The following is a 15,299-nucleotide window of genomic DNA, read 5'->3' on the forward strand; positions in this document are numbered from 1 at the left end:
AAAGGTGGATAAAGGTCAGCATATATAGTGGATAAGTCTAGTTTGATTACAGGGGTGAGCTGGCATTGTCTGTGTACATACAGTACCACCTACAACTCTCTCATCCTCTCGCATGCCAACTCTACATCACCCATTGTGAAATAGTATTGGCTCTTCATAGGTGGCATGAGCAGGGGGACACAGCCACAGGAGAACTAACATGGGGCACAAGAACAGATGAAAAGTGTTGTATTTATGAAGATGTACACTATTTTTAATGAGTGCAAATAAAGTCTTTTCCTCCATTGACTTTTTAACAATTAATTTTCGGAAGGTGAGACTAACGCTATTTTTTTTTTTTTTTAATTATTTTTAACATTCTATCTTTTACTACTGATGCTGCATAGGCAGCATCAACAGTAAAAAGTTGGTCACACTTGTCAATCACTTTTCCAAGCGATGCTTCAAATCGCTTGGAAAACGCAAGCATTCTGCAAGCTAAAAACGCTTGAAAAACGCTTGTGTTTTGCGGGAAAACGAATGCGAATTCCGCATGCATTTAACCCACGCCAAGGAGTTGCGGAAATTTCCGCAGCATTTCTGCAACGTGGGCACATAGCCTTAAAGTTCATGTTGCAGTTCACAAATCCATGTTTCTTTTCGTGACCAAGAAGTCCACAACAAACATGGAAGCCATGTTTATTTTCGATGGTAATCACAGATCACACTCCTCCATTAAAGTGTGTCTGTAAAAAAAAAAAAAAAAAAAAAAAAACTCAGGGCAGAACTGGAATGCCATCCTGGTGTGGTCTGTTCTTTATTTCATAGGAAAAGCTTGAGAAACTTGCGTCAGTTTTATTTAGTATATAAGACAAACTGATAAAACAATAGTTGTAAAAACTGACACACTGATCAACAATGATGAAAATCTGCTCCAAAACCCTGATTAACAATGCTCCGTGTTTCTACAAACCGGTCCCTAGCCCCACAGACACTGAATGGAGAGGCAGTGTGCAAATGTGCTGCTCCATTCAGTCTAAGAACCGGAATCCCAAGCCTCAGTGTTTGATGTCTAATCTCATCTCTGGGAATGAGGTGGTTGTTGTTCTTTTTATATTTCCAGGTGTGAAACACCCCCCTTGAATAACATGTACAAAAAAAATGACAAAATAAAAAAAACAAATGCTGGAATCACCAAGCAAAAAAGAAAAGTCCATTAAATACATCTACAATGTCTACAAAAGAGGCTTCTAATTCTTCCCAGGAGCTCATCCCAGGTGCCAGATGTAGGAAAACCTTCTAAATATCCACATCTGTACTTTAAAGATTTGATTTTGCATCTAGAAAGCCTCTAATTTTACACGGAACCAGTCTATCAAAAACTGCATGTCTATAGATGCAAGAGGAGAGACATCTCTACATACGTAAAAAGGAATAAAATCTCAATAATCAGTACGGAATGGTAAAGTTAAAGGTTCCAGCAAAGCTAGACTGTCCTTTTAATAGATATTTTTCCTATATAAATTACTGCCGTACAGTTTTCCTGCCGAGAGTCTAATTAATTCTTGTTCCATACACAAAGGGAAATGCTGGGTGACAAATGGGTGCAAGGCTTGAAAGCTGCCAGGTCTGCAAAACATTTTCTACTTCAATTTAGAAGCAATTTTGCAGTAAATCATCAAGCTAAACTTGGGATCTCAGATTTCATAGGACAGTAAAACCTTGTAAAGTCACGAATGGCAAAAATAAATTAATGGGATGTCCCTTTAATATAACGGGTTTTTTCTTTACACTGCAGATTATACTTTACATTTGATAAAATAGACATTACAGTGTACTAGAGCATCATTAGAAGGCATTCAGTTAGAAAGGTCCTCTGTTTATTACCAACATGGCTGGTAGATGATGGTCTCAAGCTTAAATGAGGATGACCACAATCGATGGGGTTATTTTTGTATTTACCCTGTATAAAATATTAAAAACATACAATGTATTTATAGGTCACACAAATATAATAGTTAAAAGAATACAAAGCTCTCAGACTGTGAAATGTTTCCTGGTCATGGTAGTGCTGAACTTGTAAATTCATATCCTAAATGACACTGATTAAACACTGCTAATAAAGCTTTATTATAATGTGAGAAACGTGGTCAATTTCAAGCAGTTTCTCTCTTGGGATACCATGTATGGACAGATTACTAGATCATAAAGAGGCCTACTGATTAAATCAGGGTTTTGTGTTAAAGGGAACCTGTCACCCCGTTTTTTGAGATTGAGATATAAATACTGTTAAATAGGGCCTGCGCTGGGTGTTACAATAGTGTATGTAGTGTACCCCGATTCCCCACCTATGCTGAGAAATAACTTACCAAAGTCGCCGTTTTCGCCTGTCAATCAGGCTGGTCAGGTCGGGAGGGCGTCTTCACAGCGCTGGTTCTTCCTCAGCTTTACGTTGGTGGAGTAGTGGTGTCCGCATGTTGAGGTGACTAATCCACTGTGGGCACATGAACAAGCAGCGCGCGATCTGCGCTGTCATCCCTTTCGTCGGTGGGGGCGGCCATCTTCCTGGGGCCGCGCGTGCTTCAGGAAAATGGCCGCGGGATGCCGCGCGTGCGCATTAGAGATCGCGGCGGCCATTTTCCCAAAGCCGAGATGCAAACTCAAAAAACGGGGTGACAGGTTCCCTTTAAGAGTATGTTAACACTAAGTATTTGCAGCAGATTTTTTTGCACCCAAAACCAGAACGATGGCAGGAAAACCACTGCGTAATATACAAACATTTTTGCCTACGTTTTTACTTGATTTGAATGGGTGTAAAAAACTTTTTTACTATTGATGCTGCCTATGCAGCATAAATTGTAAAAAGATGTAATGTTAAAAATAAAAAAACCTGCTATGCTCACCTTCTGTTGTCCGACGATGCGCTCGCGCCAGACGCCATCTTCCGTTCCCAGAGATGCATTGCGAAATTACCCAGAAGACTTAGCGGTCTCGCGAGACCGCTAAGTCATCTGGGTAATTTCGCAATGCATCCTGGGAACAAAAGATGGCGGCAGCCGCGCATTTATTGCCAGAGTTTATACTCCAGGGGGTGAGTATATAACTATTTTTTATTTTAATTATTTTTTTTTTTTAACAGGGATATGGTGCCCACACTGCTAAATACTGCGTGGGCAGTGTTATATACTGCGTGGCTGCTATATACTACATGGGCTGTGTGATATCGTGCGTGGGTTGTGTGATATCGTGCGTGGGCTGTGTGATATCGTGCGTGGGCTGTGTGATATCGTGCGTGGGCTGTGTGATATACTCCGTGGGCTGTGTGATATACTCCGTGGGCTGTGTGATATACTCCGTGGGCTGTGTGATATACTCCGTGGGCTGTGTGATATACTCCGTGGGCTGTGTGATATACTCCGTGGGCTGTGTGATATACTGCATGGGTTGTGTTATATGCTGTTTGGGCTGTGTTATATACTGCGTGGCCTGTATTAACGCATCGGGTATTCTACAATATGTATGTATGCATGCATGTATATAGCAGCCACATAGTATATAGCACAGGCCACGTAGTATTTGCTATATACTACGTGGCCTCTGCTATATGCCATGTGGCTGCTATATACATACATATTCTAGAATACCCGATGCCTTAGAATCGGGCCACCATCTAGTGTGTGTGTGTGTGTGTGTGTGTGTGTGTGTGTGTGTGTGTGTGTGTGTGTGTGTGTGTGTGTGTGTATGTATGTATATGTATGTGCGTGTATGTGCGTGTATGTGCGTGTATGTGTATGTATATGTGTGTATGTATATGTGTGTATGTATATGTGTGTATGTGTGTATGTGTGTATGTGTGTATGTGTGTATGTGTATGTGTATATATATATATATATATATATATATATATATATATATATATATATATATATATATATATATATATATATATATACACACACACACACACACACACACACACACACACACACACACGTAACACAGGCAATTTTCTGGTGCTCATTTCTGTTCACGTCGAACACTGCAGCCAGTAAGAATAAAGTCTAATACGGATCAATGGTGTCCGACTGCTGGATTTTGCAATGTCTACCAAAAATCAGCTCCTTATCCACAAATGAGCACATGGAAGTGTGATGTCTACACAGGGCTTTATGTAAGCCATGTACTTATTTAAAACATGAAATGTTAACTCTATTAAATACCTACGGTCATAGTGTATTTGTTACCCATAAATTAAAGTGCACCACTTGCAACATATCCTATTAAAGGCATTAAAGGCTTGTGTAGGAAGTAAAGGTCACAGTATCAAGCGTTATTTGGGATTTGTTAATCATTTTGAGTAAGGTGACCAACTGCAAGGGACAGCAGCTCATAGAAATAGTTAAAAATCAGTATACATTACACAAGCACAATGTGCAATGTGTGTGGGGGACACATTGCACAAAAAAACAGAAGCCTTGATTAAATTATTTCAGCATACTTAAAGAAGAAATTGGCTCCAAGTTTCTAGCTGTTAAAAATATTTTTTAACTGGCTTACAATGGTATAGAAGAAGACAGCAATTCTCACTCTTGCCTATCTCCCACGCCACACTGATCTCTCCATCCCAGGCCCATCACTGCCATGCCCAGTTGTTGGATGAGTTGGTCATACCCAACATGTTGTGATGGGACCAGAAAGCATAGACCACTGGTAGTCCTGTAAGAGTCTGAATAAAAGCCATGAAGGGATGGGTGAGGGTGGATATCGATTCATTTATTTTATATTAGTGTGAGCACTTAATACTCTTTGTCCGTTGGATAAGAAAACCGTTAATTACTACCCTAAAGTCAAGGTCTTCGAGAACCAATTTAAAGTGAATGCATCATCATAAATTGATTTTTAAATCTGGTTTATATGTTAAGATTTTTTTTTTTTTTTTTAAACATGTTTATATTTTCTTCATCACTATCAACATTTGTTAAAATTCCAAAACTTTGCAATTTTCACACTAGCCACCATGCTTAATATTAGACTCATACCTCCAGTTCTATACAGAAGGCTTCTCAGAAGTCTCATTATGATCGCAGGAGGACAATGAACGGCACTAACTGTATAAAGAATCATATTTACCAACTCCATTAGGCAATGGTCACAGCTCACCTCCTTCCCCTCCCTTCACAATAACCCTTGCCCCGATTAGCATAATCAGAAAACACTTCCATTGAAGCTTATGTCCATGTGGCTGCTGACAAGCTTAGGAAATACTAGTCTATACTGGACTATACAAACAGTGAAAATTACTTCTGATTTACTTTGCAAGTAGATAGATATATATTATAACATACTATATTATTTCCAAGTGAGAACAAGAACCTCGAGCTGCAGCTTTGTTAACATCTTTCGTGCCAAGGGCTAAGGTAGCATAAAGCCAACATAGGATTTTTCCAAACCTTGGTATTATCAGAATTATAGGAATTTGTGATTTTTACTCCAGACAGATATATACATCTGAGGATACATGAATGAGGTGTGAACACAATCTTGCCTGTAAGTACAGGTCAGATCCTGAACATTAGCTTAGTGCCAGGCATTGTGGAGCGGTGTCTGCAGCCAGCGTTCCTCCACCTGCGTATGAAGTCATGCTACCACTGACTTGTAATAATTAGTGGATACACATTTTCATTACTCATCACAGCATGGACACAGCGTGCAATTTCGCTCTCATATCTCCATCGCAAATTGGGGTTAATCTGCAGTGTCCTATCATAGCTCCTTTCCTAATGTATAATTAGGACTCACCAGTGTAGTAGTGATGCGGTGTCGGCCTCACAATCTAGATCGAGTGCATAGGAGGACATCATCTGTCTCCTAATGAAATGACATTTTGACTCCATATGACAGATTGGGATGGAATCAGGACTTTGGCTTGGTAAATTTCTCAGCAATTCCATTACCACAACGGTATAAAATACAGCTGGGTATCACCATTTGCCTGTGCTCTGAGGTTTATTCCACAGGCTTGGACAATCTCCTGACTAGTTATATCACTGTAAGGCTATGTGCACACATCAGGATTATTTGCAGAAATTTCCTGAACAAAACCGGACTTTTTCCGCAGGAAATCCACGTGCGTTTTTCTAGCGGTTTTTACACGTTTTTTGTGCGGATTTTTTTTGCGTTTTTTTCCTGAGCTTACCAATGCATTAAATAGTGGGAAATCCACGAAAAATCCGCAAAATTAATGAACATGCTGCGTATTTTTCCGCAATGCGTTTTTATTGTGGAAAAAAACGAAACATATGCACAAAAATAGGGATTTTTGGTTACTCACCGTAAAATCCTTTTCTCCAAGACTCTCATTGGGGGACACAGGACTGTGGGTGTATACTTCTGCCGCCAGGAGGCTGACACTAAGTAAACTTAAAAAAAAAAAAATTAGCTCCTCCTCCATCGTATACACCCTGATACTGGCTACCAGAGACTCCAGTTTGGTGCAAAAAGCAGTGGGAGAACAAAAGAAAACACAAAAAAAAAATAATATAACAGCATAAATACAGAAACTTTATGTCTAGAAAAGATCCTACTAACTAATGTAATCAGATATAACCAAAGCAGCCATAAGGCTACCAGGGAGGGAGCTGTGTCCCCCAATGAGAGTCTTGGAGAAAAGGATTTTACGGTGAGTAACCAAAAATCCCTATTTCTCCTTCGTCTCATTGGGGGACACAGGACTGTGGGATGTCCTAAAGCAGTCCCTGGGTGGGAAAAATCACTCACCAGAAAAAGACATCCAGATAATGTTTGTCTATAAATGCGCCACTGCCGCTTGAAGAATTCTTCTACCCAGACTTGCATCTGCAGAGGTCTGGGAATGGACATTATAATGTTTGACAAATGTATGCAGACTAGACCAGGTCGCAGCCTTGCAAACCTGTTCTGCTGAGGCCTGGTGCCGAACGGCCCAGGAAGCCCCCACTGCTCTAGTCGAATGAGCCTTGATTCCAGCCGGAACCGTCATGCCCATGGAGCGATAAGCCTCCTGAATGGTCGCCCTTATCCATCTGGCCAGGGTAGATTTTGAAGCCGCGCATCCCTTCCTGCGACCCTGCGGAAGGACAAACAGAGCATCCGTCTGGCGAAAGGGGGCCGTACGGGAAACGTACCTCCTCAGAGCCCTCACCAGATCCAACGTATGGAGAGCCTTTTCTACACGGTGCGTAGGTGCCGGACAAAAAGAGGGCAGAACAATATCTTCATTAATGTGAAATGATGAAACAACCTTCGGCAAAAAGGATGGAGCTGGTCTGAGCACCACCTTGTCCTGATGAAATCGCAAAAAAGGAGGACGACAAGAAAGAGCTGCCAGCTCCGATACCCGTCTTATGGACGTTATGGCCACTAAAAATACAACTTTCCAAGAGAGAAACATCAAAGAAACCTCTTGAAGAGGCTCAAAAGGAGCGTCCTGTAAAGCCCTTAAGACCAGATTAAGGTCCCAAGCTTCCAAAGGAGTCTTATAAGGAGGGACCTTATGAGCGACTCCCTGGAAAAAAGTCCTGACTTGACGATTAGGAGCAATCCTGCGTTGAAAAAGTACTGATAAAGCCGAAACCTGCCTTTTAAGGGTACTCGGAGCCAGCCCAGAATCCAGACCTGCTTGAAGGAAGGCTAGAATGTTAGGAACGGAGAAACGCAGAGGGGGCAGCCCACGTTCTCTACACCAGGAAAGAAACACCTTCCAAGTGTGATAATAAATCCTGGCCGAAACGGACTTACGTGCACTGATCATGGTATCAGCCATTTCTTGAGAAAAACCAGCCTGAGTTAAAACCCAAGATTCAACGGCCAGGCCGTCAAACGTAGGACCTCTGAGTTCTGGTGGTAGATCGGCCCTTGAGATAGAAGATCTGGCCGATCGGGGAGCCGCCAAGGAACCCCGGCTAGAAGTTGTACCAGGTCTGCATACCAGGTCCGTCGTGGCCAATCCGGAGCGATCAGGATGGCCGGCACTCTCTCTGATTTGATCTTCTTGATTACTCTCGGGAGCAGTGCCAGAGGAGGGAACAGATAAGAGAGATGAAATTGGTTCCAAGACAGTACCAGCGCATCCACGGCGATAGCCTGGGGATCTCGGTACCGAGAGACAAAACTGGGCACCTTGGCATTCATCTTGGACGCCATTAGATTCACGTCTGGAGTTCCCCAAAGATGGCATATCTGCAAAAATACCTCGGGGTGGAGAGACCATTCCCCGGAGGCTAGACCCTGACGGCTTAGGAAATCTGCCGCCCAGTTTTCTTCGCCCGGAATGTGGACCGCTGAGATCACAGAGTGATTTCTCTCCGCCCAGAGTAGAATCAGTTTTACCTCCTGCATGGCTGCCTTGCTGCGGGTGCCCCCCTGGTGATTTATGTAGGCTACTGCTGTAGCGTTGTCCGACTGAATCCGGACAGGGCGACCCGCCAGAAGATGGTGAAAACGTAACAAGGCTAGCCGGACCGCTCGAATCTCTAAGATATTGATGGGGAGTTCTGATTCCCGAGGAGACCAGCGTCCCTGAGCTGTGTGATTGAAGAACACTGATCCCCAACCCAGGAGACTGGCATCTGTTGTGACCACTAGCCAATTGGTTGGAGGAAAGGGCTTCCCCCCGAGAAGAGATGAGCTGTTTAGCCACCAAGCGAGAGCCCGTTTGGTCTGGAAAGACAACCGAAATTTGCGGTTGAGAGAGAGAGGATTTTTGTTCCATGCTGACAGGATTGCACGTTGGAGGGGTCGAAGATGAAACTGTGCAAACGGAACCGCCTCTATGGTTGCAACCATCTTTCCTAACACCCTCATCCCGGACCGAATCGAATGAGGGTATGGTTGTAGAAGGTTCCTCACTTCCCGCCGAAGGGCAAGGACCTTGTCCTGTGGAAGGATAGTTAAGGCTTGAGAGGTGTCGAAGGTCATGCCTAAGAAAGATTTTTCGAGACGGCCGTAGAGATGACTTCCTTAAATTTACCAACCAACCTAGACGGGAAAGGGTGTCCAGAGTGATGTCGACATTTTCCTTGCAAGACTGAAATGTCGGTCCCTTGATCAGCAGATCGTCTAGGTATGGCAAGACAACTATACCTCGGGAGTGCAGAATGGACACCACAGTGAACACCCTGGGAGCGGAAGCCAGTCCGAAAGGTAATGCCGTGAACTGGAAGTGTAGATTGTTTACGGCAAACCGGAGAAATCTTTGATGGAGCGGAAAGATGGGAATATGAAGATAAGCATCCTGAATGTCTACTGAGGCCAAAAATTCTCCCTTTTCCAGAGAGGCGATGACCGACCGCAGAGACTCCATCCGAAAGTGTCGAACGCGGACAAACTTGTTTAAGAGTTTGAGATCTAGAATAGGCCTCACTGCTCCATCCTTTTTGGGCACTACAAAAAGATTGGAATAAAAGCCCTGGAATCTTTCTTCCTTTGGAACAGGAGAAATGACACCGCTGATACGGAGAGACTCTATGGAATTGAACAAGCTTTGACGAAGAGATTTGCACTTGGGAGGACGGGATGGGAAGAACCGGGGAGGAGGAAGGCAGACCAGCTCTATTTTGTAACCTGAAGATATAAGCTCTGCCACCCACTGGTCGTGGATTACCTGAAGCCAGACCTGGCGAAATGAAAGTAGACGTCCGCCTACCCTTTTGGAGATGCCCGGAAGAGGCCTCCAGTCACTTGGCCGAAAATCTTTGCGTCCTAGATCCTCTAGATCTAGAAGACTGGGGACGCATTCTTCCCCCCTGACTGGCCGAATAAGGGGTCCGACCGTCTCGGTCCTGATTGGGCCGACCCTGCGCAGGAGAACCTGATGCTGGGGCCCATCTGACATAGCGAAAGGTTCTAAAGCGAGCCTAAAAATGGCGCCGAAAAGGCTGTCTGGCCCTCTGCTGAGGAAGGAATTTACTTTTCCCTCCTGTGGAGTCAGAAATGAGCTGATCCAGCTTTTCTCCAAACAAACGACCACTCTGATTCGGCAGGGATGTAAGAGATTTCTTAGAGGTAGAATCAGCCCACCAGGACCTTAACCAAAGGGCCCTTCTGATGGCAATAGCATTAGAAGCAGCCGAGGAAGCACAATCTGCCGCATCCAGAGATGCGTTAATCAGATAGCTACCGGCCATAGCTACCTGAGAAGACATTTCAGCCAATTCTGCTGACACATTACCTTCCTGGAGAGCCTTAGATAACGAGTCAGACCAAGATATCATAGCCCTGGCAACCCAGGTTGCCGCAAAAGAAGGAAAAAGTGCTGAGCTTGAGGCCTCAAAGACGGAACGAGCCAAGCTCTCTATAAGACGATCCGTAGGATCCTTAATCGATGAGCCATTAGGGAGAGATAGTAACGTGTTAGAGGCTAAACGGGACACTGGAGGATCTACAGAAGGATTTTCTGCCCAATCACTACAAAGTTCCGAAGCAAAAGGATACCTAGCCTTCAGAGCTCTTTGCCCTGAAAAGCGTTTGTCCGGGTGCTCCCTATTGCGTCGAATGAGGTCCTCAAACTCAGGATGAGAAGAAAAAACCCTATGGGCCCGTTTAGACCGCTTAAATGAGACCTTATGATCAGAGGAAGAGACGAGCTCGTCTTCTATCCCCAAAGACTGATTGACAGCTTCAATTAGGCTGTCTACTGACTCCTGAAACCCAGGTTTATCAAAATTAAGAGACCCTTCTGACTCGTAGTCAGTCTCAACTTCACCGCTTTCTGCAGGGGAAGGAGAGCGAGATACAGAACTCCAGGATGCGGAAGCACCTGAGTGCCTGGGAGACGCTTTGCGAATCCGCTTTCCATGCGTCTGTCGAGTGAGAGCGCGCCCCCTGCAGGCCGCAGACTCCTGAGACCCCGAGGCCCTCTCTGAGACAGGCGGATTACCGGTCCCGACCGCCTGAGTCTGCAGTGATTTGATCGCTTCAGTAAGGGACGCCATGGATTGTGACAAGGACGTGACCCATTCCGGAGGAGCTACCACAGCATCTGGCTGAGGGACCGGAGCTGGAGAGACTACTGGAGAACTGGCAGGGGGGGGGGCTCCTGGACATGTTCAGGGTCACAGGCCTCACAGAGGCGATTACTTTGGGCGTGCGGAAAAAGGGCACTACAAGATACACAACTGGTAAAAAGAACCGTGTGAGTCTTAACCCTTCTAGACATAATGATCCGTAATGCTATACCCAGGGCCAGAGACTGGGAAAAAAAGGAATGCTTCAGCCAGATGGGAGGGAGAAGCACTTACCCCAGTCCTGTGTCCCCACGAGTACCGAGATGGATCCTCAAAGCATGATGCTGAGCCCAAACGCGCTGTCTTATATGCATAGCAGGCCTTAGGGGGGAGGGACCGCCAAACGATGCTGCGGCCTGGAGCAGGCCCGAAGCCAGGGCCTCAATTTTTCCCCCTTAGAGCGAGGAGAGCCGGAACCGGAAATGACGCACCGGAAGGGGCGGAGCCTCACAGCGCGGTCCGATGGCCGGAAGTCCCGGCTCCAGGAAGCTGCTCCACGCCCGAAGCGGCTAGGCAGGGCTGATGCCTCAGGAGGGACAGCGGCGCTGACCGCGCGCCGCCGGACCACGCTGCAGCGTAGCTGCGCTACAGCGTCGCCCCGACATAACGCCACAGCGCCGGACAACGCTGCAGCGCACCCGATCCAATGCCCCAGCGCCGGATCACGCCGCAGCGCAGCAGTCCCAACGCAGCAGCGCCGGACCACGCCGCAGCGCCGCCATACCAAGACACCGGCCTCAGCAGCGCTGAAAAAAAGGCACCGCACTCCCGGAGGACACAGCCGCAGGTAATGCCAGGAGCCCCCCCATCATACCGCACTATCGAGGGGTAGAACCAATGACGGTGCAGGAACCCTATCTTCATTATCCCCAGGATAAGGAGAGGGACCGTCCACCACCCCAGCTAACACCGCAGGGGTGTAGAATTCAGGGGGGAACACACGGACATCTTATGGGCACCTGTACAGCCTGGAGTCTAGGTACCTCAGGGTGGTCAGGGCTAAGTCCGGTGAAGAATCCCACGTCGCGGGGAAGGATACGTGGAGAAACATCGCACGTACTTGCCCGTTGATGGTTTGGGGAGATCGGACCCTCAAAAAGGTCCGTCGTCCCTTCAATCCAAAGATGTTGAAAAATCGGGTCCATCGATCCAGGACCCAGAGATGTGCCTCCTTGAGACACTAAGCATGAACTGGAGTCTCTGGTAGCCAGTGTCAGGGTGTATACGATGGAGGAGGAGCTAATTTTTTTTTTTTAAGTTTACTTAGTGTCAGCCTCCTGGCGGCAGAAGCATACACCCACAGTCCTGTGTCCCCCAATGAGGCGAAGGAGAAATTGCGGATTGCATTCTATTAATAGGATGCTTAATGGATGCGTTTTTTTAGCGGTTTTATAGCGAAAATTCCGGAACGTGTGCACACAGCCTAAGAAGAAGCAAACGAAGATGACACCTGTAGTAACTGTACGATTATATAAGGCAGACCAAAATTCATGGCCGTGCCCAATGCTAAGAGGACATGCAAGAAATTGCTCCTTTGTTGGTTGCATCTTTTACACAGGGCATAAAGTCATCACTTGTCGGAAGCACATCCCCTTGTGTTAAAGGGCATTTGTGAGTATGATCAACCCTCCTAAGCCATCTATATGGGCATGTAGGTCATAGGAAGTGGAATAAAATGATACCTTGATGTCTCCAATCCGATGTCTTATTCCAGACATATCCATGTTTCTCCTATATGTAAATGAGCTGTTCAGGGCTATGGGCCGGACAATGACCTGCATGAGACTCCGCCTCCAGAAATATTGCAGGGTCAGAGCACACACAATGTCAGAGTGTGTGCAGGTGCAATCATATCCCTCTACAGTGTGTAGAGACCACTGGTTGCACACAGGATCACAAAGTAGTGGGTGGCCGACTATGACAGTAGACTGAGGTGAGAACGCACACACACTGTCACTGTATGTGCACACGCTTGGCACACTCATCTCCTTCACCATTGTGTAGCAGCTCCTCCCCGCAAACAGGACCATATAGTAGTGGGTGACCAATGCCGACAGAGGGAGGTAAATAGTAGTGCACGCATACTGACAGTGAGGGCAATCTCATCTTCCTCTCCTGTCAGCATTGGCCATGCACTTTATGGCCTTGTATGTAGCGAGTAGCCGCTACATATAGCACAGCGATGAGAACACAATGACAATGTGTGCGGACTCTGACCTGCAGTGGTAGTGCGTGCAGGTCAGAGAACTTAGACCAGGCAGCACTGCAAACTGAGTGTTGTCAACCACCGTAAGAGGTGGTGTGTAAGAAGGGAATTGTGGGGGGGGGGAATTGGTGAACGGAGCTCCTGGACAAGGGTGCACGGAAGCTCCCCAATTACACTAATTATGCAAAGTTCATTGGAATGTCAACGCTTATTCAATTTGGATATGATATGACTAGATGGTGGCCCGATTCTAAAGGTACCGTCACACTAGACGATATCGCTAGCGATCCGTGACGTTGCAGCGTCCTCGCTAGCGATATCGTCCAGTGTGACAGGCAGCAGCGATCAGGCCCCTGCTGTGCTGTCGCTGGTCGGGGAAGAAAGTCCAGAACTTTGTTTCGTCGCTGGACTCCCCGCAGACATCGCTGAATCGGCGTGTGTGACACCGATTCAGCGATGTCTTCGCTGGTAACCAGGGTAAACATCGGGTTACTAAGCGCAGGGCCGCACTTAGTAACTTGATGTTTACCCTGGTTACCATCGTTAAAGTAAAAAAAACAACCGCTACATACTTACCTACCGCTGTCTGTCCCCGGCGCTCTGCTTCTCTGCTCTGGCTGTGAGCACAGCGGCCGAAAAGCAGAGCGGTGACATCACCGCTCAGCTTTCCGGCTGCCCGGCGCTCACAGCCAGAGCAGAGAAGCAGAGCGCCGAGGACAGACAGCGGTAGGTAAGTATGTAGCGTTTGTTTTTTTACTTTAACGATGGTAACCAGGGTAAACATCGAGTTACTAAGTGCGGCCCTGCTGTATGACAGCTCTCCAGCGATCAAACAGCGACGCTGCAGCGATCCGGATCGTTGTCGGTATCGCTGCAGCGTCGCTTAGTGTGACGGTACCTTAACGCATCGGGTATTCTAGAATATGCATGCCCACGTAGTATATTGCCCAGTTACATAGTATTGCCCAGTTACGTAGTATATTGCCCAGTTACGTAGTATATTGCCCAGTTACGTAGTATATTGCGCAGCCACGTAGTATATTGCCCAGTGACGTAGTATACAGCACAGAGCCACGTAGTATATTGCCCAGTGACGTAGTATACAGCACAGAGCCACGTAGTATATTGCACAGCGAAGTAGTATACAGCACAGAGCCACGTAGTATATTGGCCAGTCACATAGTATATTGCCCAGCCAGGTTTGTCACAGGTGAAAAATAAAAAATAAACATATACTCTCCTTTCCGAGGGAGCCCTTGTAGTCCACGGCAGGTTCCGGTCCCAGGGTTTGCATTAGCGCAGGGCCTGTGATGACGTCATGGTCACATGACCGTGACATCATGGCAGGTCCTTCTGCCACCGGAACCTACAACGGAAGATGGCGGCCGGCACGAGCTGCAACGGAGGGTGAGTATAGCAGATTTTTTTTTTTATTATTATTATTATTTTTAACATTACATTTTTTACTATTGATGCCGCATAGGCAGCATCAATAGTAAATAGTTGGGGACACACAGGGTTAATAGCAGCGGTAATGGAGAGCGTTACACCGCGGCCCGTTACCTCTGCCATTAACCCTGTGTGAGCGGTGACTGGAGGGGATTATCGAGCGGGTGCCGGGCAGTGAGTGCAGGGGAGTAGGGGAGGGACTAATCGGACTGTGCCCGTTGCTGATTGGTCGCGGCAGCCATGACAGGCAGCTGCCAAGACCAATCAGTGACGTGGGATTTCCGTTACGGAAGTTGAGGACAGACAGACGGAAGTGCCCCTTAGACAATCTAATATATAATTGCCTAGAATACTACTTCCTGCAATTTGTGCCAACTTCCGTGGCTTTGTCCGGAGCTAATGTCCGGAGCTAATGTCCGGAGATTAATTGCCTAGAATACTACTTCCTGCAATTTGTGCCAACTTCCGTGGCTTTGTCCGGAGCTAATGTCTGGAGCTAATGTGCGGAGATAATGTCCGGAGCTAATGTCCGGAGCTAATGTCCGGAGATAAGTGACGTCAACAGTGTCCAGTGTCTGATTGGTTGCCGCCTGCTGCGAGCGACCAATCAGAAACGTGCCGTA

At 46.5% G+C, this 15,299-nt stretch overlaps 1 protein-coding gene across 2 annotated transcripts in view; it reads right to left on the reverse strand.

Moving 5' to 3' along the window:
- The window catches only part of AATF (apoptosis antagonizing transcription factor), a 172,319-nt gene that overhangs the window by 102,494 nt on the left and 54,526 nt on the right, over window positions 1-15,299 (reverse strand). The gene's annotated exons all lie outside the window — the stretch shown is intronic.

Source organism: Ranitomeya imitator, chromosome 3 (genome assembly GCF_032444005.1).
Source record: "Ranitomeya imitator isolate aRanImi1 chromosome 3, aRanImi1.pri, whole genome shotgun sequence".
Classification (NCBI taxonomy): Eukaryota; Metazoa; Chordata; class Amphibia; order Anura; family Dendrobatidae; genus Ranitomeya; species Ranitomeya imitator.